This window comes from Opisthocomus hoazin, unplaced genomic scaffold, assembly GCF_030867145.1.
Source record: "Opisthocomus hoazin isolate bOpiHoa1 unplaced genomic scaffold, bOpiHoa1.hap1 HAP1_SCAFFOLD_230, whole genome shotgun sequence".
NCBI classification, from domain to species: Eukaryota; Metazoa; Chordata; class Aves; order Opisthocomiformes; family Opisthocomidae; genus Opisthocomus; species Opisthocomus hoazin.
In genome coordinates, this window is record NW_027448957.1 from 10,001 (window position 1) to 20,000 (window position 10,000).

Genomic DNA, 10,000 nt, shown 5'->3' on the forward strand with positions numbered 1-10,000 from the left:
TCCCCCAGCGGGGAGGCGCGCGAGCGCCGCCGACTCTTACCATGACGTAACTGGAGGCAGCGCAAAGCAGCGACCCCTTCGGCAGCTCCGAAGAAGAACCGGGCAAGACGTCTACCTGCCAGAACCGCGGTGGAGCCAAAGTCCCGCCGGAGCGAGGTAGACGAGGCATCCCTTTCCGCCGGCAGCTCCGGCGGCCACATCGGGCACACCGGACCCGGCGGACGGTAAAACGGGTAGACCTGGCCTCCCTGCCGGCAGAACGGGTAGACGAGGCCTCCCTGCCTGGAACCGGGTAGACCTGGCATCCCTGCCGGAAGCGGGTAGACCTGGCATCCCTGCCGGTAAAACGGGTAGACCTGGCCTCCCTGCCGGCAGAACGGGTAGACGAGGCCTCCCTGCCTGGAACCGGGTAGACCTGGCATCCCTGCCGGAAGCGGGTAGACCTGGCATCCCTGCCGGCAAAACGGGTAGACCTGGTCTCCCTGCCGCCAAAACGGGTAGACCTGGCCTCCCTGCAGGTAAAACGGGTAGACCTGGCCTCCCTGCCGGCAGAACGGGTAGACCTGGCCTCCCTGCCGCCACAACGGGTAGACCTGGCATCCCTGCCGGCAAAACGGGTAGACCTGGTCTCCCTGCCGGTAAAACGGGTAGACCTGTTCTCCCTGCAGGTAAAACGGGTAGACCTGGCCTCCCTGCCGGTAAAACGGGTAGACCTGGCCTCCCTGCCGGCAAAACGGGTAGACCTGGTCTCCCTGCCGGTAAATGGGTAGACCTGGTCTCCCTGCCGCTAGAACGGGTAGACCTGGCCTCCCTGCCGGCAGAACGGGTAGACCTGGCCTCCCTGCCGGTAAAACGGGTAGACCTGGCATCCCTGCAGGTAAAACGGGTAGACCTGGCATCCCTGCCGGCAAAACGGGTAGACCTGGTCTCCCTGCCGGTAAAACGGGTAGACCTGTTCTCCCTGCAGGTAAAACGGGTAGACCTGTTCTCCCTGCCGCCAGAACGGGTAGACCTGGCATCCCTGCCGGCAAAACGGGTAGACCTGGTCTCCCTGCCGGTAAATGGGTAGACCTGGTCTCCCTGCAGGTAAAACGGGTAGACCTGTTATCCCTGCCGGCAAAACGGGTAGACCTGGTCTCCCTGCAGCCAGAACGGGTAGACCTGGTCTCCCTGCCGGCAAAACGGGTAGACCTGGTCTCCCTGCCGGCAAAAAGGGTAGACCTGTTCTCCCTGCCGCCAGAACGGGTAGACCTGGCATCCCTGCCGGTAAATGGGTAGACCTGGTCTCCCTGCCGGCAATATGGGTAGACCTGGCCTCCCTGCAGCCAGAACGGGTAGACCTGGCATCCCTGCCGGTAAATGGGTAGACCTGGCATCCCTGCCGGTAAAACGGGTAGACCTGGCATCCCTGCCGGCAATACGGGTAGACCTGGTCTCCCTGCCGCTAGAACGGGTAGACCTGGCATCCCTGCCGGTAAAACGGGTAGACCTGGCCTCCCTGCCGGCAATACGGGTAGACCTGGCCTCCCTGCCGGTAAAACGGGTAGACCTGGCCTCCCTGCCGGCAGAACGGGTAGACCTGGTCTCCCTGCAGGAAAAACGGGTAGACCTGGTCTCCCTGCAGCCAGAACGGGTAGACCGGGCATCCCTGCCGGTAAATGGGTAGACCTGGCATACCTGCCGGTAAAACGGGTAGACCTGGCATCCCTGCCGGCAGAACGGGTAGACCTGGTCTCCCTGCCGCCAGAAGGGGTAGACCTGTCCTCCCTGCGGACAGAGCGGGTCGCCCGTGCTGGAGGCCCGTATGCAGGGGTGCCTGCACGGGGTGGGAAGGGCCGGCGGCGGGCTGCCTGTGCTCTCTCAGCCGGGGCGGCGGTGGGGGGGCTTGCGGGGGGTGGCTGGGGTCGGCAGGCCGGCCCTGCCGGAGGCCCGTATGCAGGGGTGCCTGCACGGGGTGGGAAGGGGCGGCGGCGGGGTGCCTGTGCTCTCTCAGCCGGGGCGGCGGTGGGGGGGCTTGTGGGGGGTGGCTGGGGGCGGCAGGCCGGCCGTGCCGGAGGCCCGTATGCAGGGGTGCCTGCACGGGGTGGGAAGGGGCGGCGGCGGGGTGCCTGTGCTGTCTCAGCCGGGGCGGCGGTGGGGGGGCTTGTGGGGGGTGGCTGGGGGCGGCAGGTCGGCCCTGCCGGAGGCCCGTATGCAGGGGTGCCTGCACGGGGTGGGTGGGCCTGCGGCGGGCTGCCTGTGCTCTCTGAGCCGGGGCGGCGGTGGGGGGGGCTTGCGGGGGGTGGCTGGGGTCGGCAGGCCGGCCCTGCCGGAGGCCCGTATGCAGGGGTGCCTGCACGGGGTGGGAAGGGCCGGCGGCGGGCTGCCTGTGCTCTCTCAGCCGGGGCGGCGGTGGGGGGGGTTGCGGGGGGTGGCTGGGGGCGGCAGGCCGGCCCTGCCGGAGGCCCGTATGCAGGGGTGCCTGCACGGGGTGGGAAGGGCCGGCGGCGGGCTGCCTGTGCTCTCTGAGCCGGGGCGGCGGTGGGGGGGGCTTGCGGGGGGTGGCTGGGGTCGGCAGGCCGGCCCTGCCGGAGGCCCGTATGCAGGGGTGCCTGCACGGGGTGGGAAGGGCCGGCGGCGGGCTGCCTGTGCTCTCTCAGCCGGGGCGGCGGTGGGGGGGCTTGCGGGGGGTGGCTGGGGGCGGCAGGCCGGCCCTGCCGGAGGCCCGTATGCAGGGGTGCCTGCACGGGGTGGGAAGGGGCGGCGGCGGGCTGCCTGTGCTGTCTCAGCCGGGGCGGCGGTGGGGGGGCTTGCGGGGGGTGGCTGGGGGCGGCAGGCCGGCCCTGCCGGAGGCCCGTATGCAGGGGTGCCTGCACGGGGTGGGAAGGGCCGGCGGCGGGCTGCCTGTGCTGTCTCAGCCGGGGCGGCGGTGGGGGGGCTTGCGGGGGATGGCTGGGGTCGGCAGGCCGGCCCTGCCGGTGGCCCGTATGCAGGGGTGCCTGCACGGGGTGGGAAGGGCCTGCGGCGGGCTGCCTGTGCTCTCTGAGCCGGGGCGGCGGTGGGGGGGGCTTGCGGGGGGTGGCTGGGGGCGGCAGGCCGGCCCTGCCGGAGGCCCGTATGCAGGGGTGCCTGCACGGGGTGGGAAGGGGCGGCGGCGGGGTGCCTGTGCTCTCTGAGCCGGGGCGGCGGTGGGGGGGCTTGCGGGGGGTGGCTGGGGGCGGCAGGCCGGCCCTGCCGGAGGCCCGTATGCAGGGGTGCCTGCACGGGGTGGGAAGGGCCGGCGGCGGGGTGCCTGTGCTCTCTCAGCCGGGGCGGCGGTGGGGGGGCTTGCTGGGGGTGGCTGGGGGCGGCAGGCCGGCCCTGCCGGAGGCCCGTATGCAGGGGTGCCTGCACGGGGTGGGAAGGGCCGGCGGCGGGCTGTCTGTGCTCTCTCAGCCGGGGCGGCGGTGGGGGGGCTTGCGGGGGGTGGCTGGGGGCGGCAGGCCGGCCCTGCCGGAGGCCCGTATGCAGGGGTGCCTGCACGGGGTGGGAAGGGGCGGCGGCGGGCTGCCTGTGCTGTCTCAGCCGGGGCGGCGGTGGGGGGGCTTGCGGGGGGTGGCTGGGGGCGGCAGGCCGGCCCTGCCGGAGGCCCGTATGCAGGGGTGCCTGCACGGGGTGGGAAGGGCCGGCGGCGGGCTGCCTGTGCTGTCTCAGTCGGGGCGGCGGTGGAGGGGCTTGCGGGGGATGGCTGGGGTCGGCAGGCCGGCCCTGCCGGAGGCCCGTATGCAGGGGTGCCTGCACGGGGTGGGAAGGGCCGGCGGCGGGCTGCCTGTGCTCTCTGAGCCGGGGCGGCGGTGGGGGGGGCTTGCTGGGGGTGGCTGGGGGCGGCAGGCCGGCCCTGCCGGAGGCCCGTATGCAGGGGTGCCTGCACGGGGTGGGAAGGGCCGGCAGCGGGCTGTCTGTGCTCTCTCAGCCGGGGCGGCGGTGGGGGGGCTTGCGGGGGGTGGCTGGGGTCGGCAGGCCGGCCCTGCCGGAGGCCCGTATGCAGGGGTGCCTGCACGGGGTGGGTGGGCCTGCGGCGGGCTGCCTGTGCTCTCTGAGCCGGGGCGGCGGTGGGGGGGGCTTGCGGGGGGTGGCTGGGGTCGGCAGGCCGGCCCTGCCGGAGGCCCGTATGCAGGGGTGCCTGCACGGGGTGGGAAGGGCCGGCGGCGGGCTGCCTGTGATCTCTCAGCCGGGGCGGCGGTGGGGGGGGTTGCGGGGGGTGGCTGGGGGCGGCAGGCCGGCCCTGCCGGAGGCCCGTATGCAGGGGTGCCCGCACGGGGTGGGAAGGGCCGGCGGCGGGCTGCCTGTGCTCTCTGAGCCGGGGCGGCGGTGGGGGGGGCTTGCGGGGGGTGGCTGGGGTCGGCAGGCCGGCCCTGCCGGAGGCCCGTATGCAGGGGTGCCTGCACGGGGTGGGAAGGGCCGGCGGCGGGCTGCCTGTGCTCTCTCAGCCGGGGCGGCGGTGGGGGGGCTTGCGGGGGGTGGCTGGGGGCGGCAGGCCGGCCCTGCCGGAGGCCCGTATGCAGGGGTGCCTGCACGGGGTGGGAAGGGGCGGCGGCGGGCTGCCTGTGCTCTCTCAGCCGGGGCGGCGGTGGGGGGGCTTGCGGGGGGTGGCTGGGGGCGGCAGGCCGGCCCTGCCGGAGGCCCGTATGCAGGGGTGCCTGCACGGGGTGGGAAGGGCCGGCGGCGGGCTGCCTGTGCTCTCTCAGCCGGGGCGGCGGTGGGGGGGCTTGTGGGGGGTGGCTGGGGGCGGCAGGCCGGCCCTGCCGGAGGCCCGTATGCAGGGGTGCCTGCACGGGGTGGGTGGGCCTGCGGCGGGCTGCCTGTGCTCTCTGAGCCGGGGCGGCGGTGGGGGGGGCTTGCGGGGGGTGGCTGGGGGCGGCAGGCCGGCCCTGCCGGAGGCCCGTATGCAGGGGTGCCTGCACGGGGTGGGTGGGCCTGCGGCGGGCTGCCTGTGCTCTCTGAGCCGGGGCGGCGGTGGGGGGGGCTTGCGGGGGGTGGCTGGGGGCGGCAGGCCGGCCCTGCCGGAGGCCCGTATGCAGGGGTGCCTGCACGGGGTGGGAAGGGGCGGCGGCGGGGTGCCTGTGCTCTCTCAGCCGGGGCGGCGGTGGGGGGGCTTGCGGGGTTTGTCTGGGGGCGGCAGGCCGGTCCTGCCGGAGGCCCGTATGCAGGGGTGCCTGCTCGGGGTGGGAAGGGGCGGCGGCGGGCTGCCTGTGCTGTCTCAGCCGGGGCGGCGGTGGGGGGGCTTGTGGGGGGTGGCTGGGGGCGGCAGGCCGGCCCGGCCGGAGGCCCGTATGCAGGGGTGCCTGCACGGGGTAGGAAGGGCCGGCGGCGGGGTGCCTGTGCTCTCTCAGCCGAGGCGGCGGTGGGGGGGCTTGTGGGGGGTGGCTGGGGGCGGCAGGCCGGCCCTGCCGGAGGCCCGTATGCAGGGGTGCCTGCACGGGGTGGGAAGGGCCGGCGGCGGGCTGCCTGTGATCTCTCAGCCGGGGCGGCGGTGGGGGGGCTTGCGGGGGGTGGCTGGGGGCGGCAGGCCGGCCCTGCCGGAGGCCCGTATGCAGGGGTGCCTGCACGGGGTGGGAAGGGCCGGCGGCGGGCTGCCTGTGCTCTCTCAGCCGGGGCGGCGGTGGGGGGGCTTGCGGAGGGGTGGCTGGGGGCGGCAGGCCGGCCCTGCCGGAGGCCCGTATGCAGGGGTGCCTGCACGGGGTGGGAAGGGCCGGCGGCGGGCTGCCTGTGCTCTCTGAGCCGGGGCGGCGGTGGGGGGGGCTTGCGGGGGGTGGCTGGGGGCGGCAGGCCGGCCCTGCCGGAGGCCCGTATGCAGGGGTGCCTGCACGGGGTGGGAAGGGCCGGCGGCGGGCTGCCTGTGCTGTCTCAGCCGGGGCGGCGGTGGGGGGGGTTGCGGGGGGTGGCTGTGGGCGGCAGGCCGGCCCTGCCGGAGGCCCGTATGCAGGGGTGCCTGCACGGGGTGGGAAGGGCCGGCGGCGGGCTGCCTGTGCTGTCTCAGCCGGGGCGGCGGTGGGGGGGCCTGTGGCGGGTGGCTGGGGGCGGCAGGCCGGCCCTGCCGGAGGCCCGTATGCAGGGGTGCCTGCACGGGGTGGGAAGGGGCGGCGGCGGGCTGCCTGTGCTCTCTCAGCCGGGGCGGCGGTGGGGGGGCTTGCGGGGGGTGGCTGGGGTCGGCAGGCCGGCCCTGCCGGAGGCCCGTATGCAGGGGTGCCTGCACGGGGTGGGAAGGGCCGGCGGCGGGCTGCCTGTGCTGTCTCAGCCGGGGCGGCGGTGGGGGGGCTTGTGGGGGGTGGCTGGGGGCGGCAGGCCGGCCCTGCCGGAGGCCCGTATGCAGGGGTGCCTGCACGGGGTGGGAAGGGCCGGCGGCGGGCTGCCTGTGCTCTCTCAGCTGGGGCGGCGGTGGGGGGGGTTGCGGGGGGTGGCTGGGGGCGGCAGGCCGGCCCTGCCGGAGGCCCGTATGCAGGGGTGCCTGCACGGGGTGGGAAGGGCCGGCGGCGGGCTGCCTGTGCTGTCTCAGTCGGGGCGGCGGTGGGGGGGCTTGCGGGGGGTGGCTGGGGTCGGCAGGCCGGCCCTGCCGGAGGCCCGTATGCAGGGGTGCCTGCACGGGGTGGGAAGGGCCGGCGGCGGGCTGTCTGTGCTCTCTCAGCCGGGGCGGCGGTGGGGGGGCTTGCGGGGGGTGGCTGGGGGCGGCAGGCCGGCCCTGCCGGAGGCCCGTATGCAGGGGTGCCTGCACGGGGTGGGAAGGGCCGGCGGCGGGCTGCCTGTGCTGTCTCAGTCGGGGCGGCGGTGGGGGGGCTTGCGGGGGGTGGCTGGGGTCGGCAGGCCGGCCCTGCCGGAGGCCCGTATGCAGGGGTGCCTGCACGGGGTGGGAAGGGCCGGCGGCGGGCTGTCTGTGCTCTCTCAGCCGGGGCGGCGGTGGGGGGGCTTGCGGGGGGTGGCTGGGGGCGGCAGGCCGGCCCTGCCGGAGGCCCGTATGCAGGGGTGCCTGCACGGGGTGGGAAGGGCCGGCGGCGGGCTGCCTGTGCTCTCTCAGCCGGGGCGGCGGTGGGGGGGCTTGCGGAGGGGTGGCTGGGGGCGGCAGGCCGGCCCTGCCGGAGGCCCGTATGCAGGGGTGCCTGCACGGGGTGGGAAGGGCCGGCGGCGGGCTGCCTGTGCTCTCTGAGCCGGGGCGGCGGTGGGGGGGGCTTGCGGGGGGTGGCTGGGGGCGGCAGGCCGGCCCTGCCGGAGGCCCGTATGCAGGGGTGCCTGCACGGGGTGGGAAGGGCCGGCGGCGGGCTGCCTGTGCTGTCTCAGCCGGGGCGGCGGTGGGGGGGGTTGCGGGGGGTGGCTGTGGGCGGCAGGCCGGCCCTGCCGGAGGCCCGTATGCAGGGGTGCCTGCACGGGGTGGGAAGGGCCGGCGGCGGGCTGCCTGTGCTGTCTCAGCCGGGGCGGCGGTGGGGGGGCCTGTGGCGGGTGGCTGGGGGCGGCAGGCCGGCCCTGCCGGAGGCCCGTATGCAGGGGTGCCTGCACGGGGTGGGAAGGGGCGGCGGCGGGCTGCCTGTGCTCTCTCAGCCGGGGCGGCGGTGGGGGGGCTTGCGGGGGGTGGCTGGGGTCGGCAGGCCGGCCCTGCCGGAGGCCCGTATGCAGGGGTGCCTGCACGGGGTGGGAAGGGCCGGCGGCGGGCTGCCTGTGCTGTCTCAGCCGGGGCGGCGGTGGGGGGGCTTGTGGGGGGTGGCTGGGGGCGGCAGGCCGGCCCTGCCGGAGGCCCGTATGCAGGGGTGCCTGCACGGGGTGGGAAGGGCCGGCGGCGGGCTGCCTGTGCTCTCTCAGCTGGGGCGGCGGTGGGGGGGGTTGCGGGGGGTGGCTGGGGGCGGCAGGCCGGCCCTGCCGGAGGCCCGTATGCAGGGGTGCCTGCACGGGGTGGGAAGGGCCGGCGGCGGGCTGCCTGTGCTGTCTCAGTCGGGGCGGCGGTGGGGGGGCTTGCGGGGGGTGGCTGGGGTCGGCAGGCCGGCCCTGCCGGAGGCCCGTATGCAGGGGTGCCTGCACGGGGTGGGAAGGGCCGGCGGCGGGCTGTCTGTGCTCTCTCAGCCGGGGCGGCGGTGGGGGGGCTTGCGGGGGGTGGCTGGGGGCGGCAGGCCGGCCCTGCCGGAGGCCCGTATGCAGGGGTGCCTGCACGGGGTGGGAAGGGCCGGCGGCGGGCTGCCTGTGCTGTCTCAGTCGGGGCGGCGGTGGGGGGGCTTGCGGGGGGTGGCTGGGGTCGGCAGGCCGGCCCTGCCGGAGGCCCGTATGCAGGGGTGCCTGCACGGGGTGGGAAGGGCCGGCGGCGGGCTGTCTGTGCTCTCTCAGCCGGGGCGGCGGTGGGGGGGCTTGCGGGGGGTGGCTGGGGGCGGCAGGCCGGCCCTGCCGGAGGCCCGTATGCAGGGGTGCCTGCACGGGGTGGGAAGGGCCGGCGGCGGGCTGCCTGTGCTCTCTCAGCCGGGGCGGCGGTGGGGGGGCTTGCGGAGGGGTGGCTGGGGGCGGCAGGCCGGCCCTGCCGGAGGCCCGTATGCAGGGGTGCCTGCACGGGGTGGGAAGGGCCGGCGGCGGGCTGCCTGTGCTCTCTGAGCCGGGGCGGCGGTGGGGGGGGCTTGCGGGGGGTGGCTGGGGGCGGCAGGCCGGCCCTGCCGGAGGCCCGTATGCAGGGGTGCCTGCACGGGGTGGGAAGGGCCGGCGGCGGGCTGCCTGTGCTGTCTCAGCCGGGGCGGCGGTGGGGGGGGTTGCGGGGGGTGGCTGTGGGCGGCAGGCCGGCCCTGCCGGAGGCCCGTATGCAGGGGTGCCTGCACGGGGTGGGAAGGGCCGGCGGCGGGCTGCCTGTGCTGTCTCAGCCGGGGCGGCGGTGGGGGGGCCTGTGGCGGGTGGCTGGGGGCGGCAGGCCGGCCCTGCCGGAGGCCCGTATGCAGGGGTGCCTGCACGGGGTGGGAAGGGGCGGCGGCGGGCTGCCTGTGCTCTCTCAGCCGGGGCGGCGGTGGGGGGGCTTGCGGGGGGTGGCTGGGGTCGGCAGGCCGGCCCTGCCGGAGGCCCGTATGCAGGGGTGCCTGCACGGGGTGGGAAGGGCCGGCGGCGGGCTGCCTGTGCTGTCTCAGCCGGGGCGGCGGTGGGGGGGCTTGTGGGGGGTGGCTGGGGGCGGCAGGCCGGCCCTGCCGGAGGCCCGTATGCAGGGGTGCCTGCACGGGGTGGGAAGGGCCGGCGGCGGGCTGCCTGTGCTCTCTCAGCTGGGGCGGCGGTGGGGGGGGTTGCGGGGGGTGGCTGGGGGCGGCAGGCCGGCCCTGCCGGAGGCCCGTATGCAGGGGTGCCTGCACGGGGTGGGAAGGGCCGGCGGCGGGCTGCCTGTGCTGTCTCAGTCGGGGCGGCGGTGGGGGGGCTTGCGGGGGGTGGCTGGGGTCGGCAGGCCGGCCCTGCCGGAGGCCCGTATGCAGGGGTGCCTGCACGGGGTGGGAAGGGCCGGCGGCGGGCTGTCTGTGCTCTCTCAGCCGGGGCGGCGGTGGGGGGGCTTGCGGGGGGTGGCTGGGGGCGGCAGGCCGGCCCTGCCGGAGGCCCGTTTGCAGGGGTGCCTGCACGGGGGTGGGTTGGGGGGGGCGGCGGGAATTTTTTGGTTTTTGTTGCTTTTTTATTTCTTTTTCCGCTTTTGAAACAGAGACGCCGCCCCGTCCTCGGGCGTTTCAGCCGAGCTGATGGAAAGCGGCGCCCCTTCCCGTCGCTTGCGGGGGGGGGTGGTGCAGGAGGGGGGAGGCGGCGCGCGCCTGAAATTCCCCTCGCCACCCCCCGTTTCCGAGACTTCGCCGTATCTAGTGGAAGGCGCTAAGCTTGGCCGGACTGTCTCGCTGAAGGCTTTCTTACTCTGCATCGGTTCTGACGGTGGGCGAGAAAAAAAAACAAAACCAAAGCAGAGCAGGGAAACAGTTACAAAAAGTTCTTGAGAGCCAGCACCGGCCCGCCCATCGGCAGACGGAGCGGCGCCCGGGGTCAACGAGTGCCACCCTGCTGC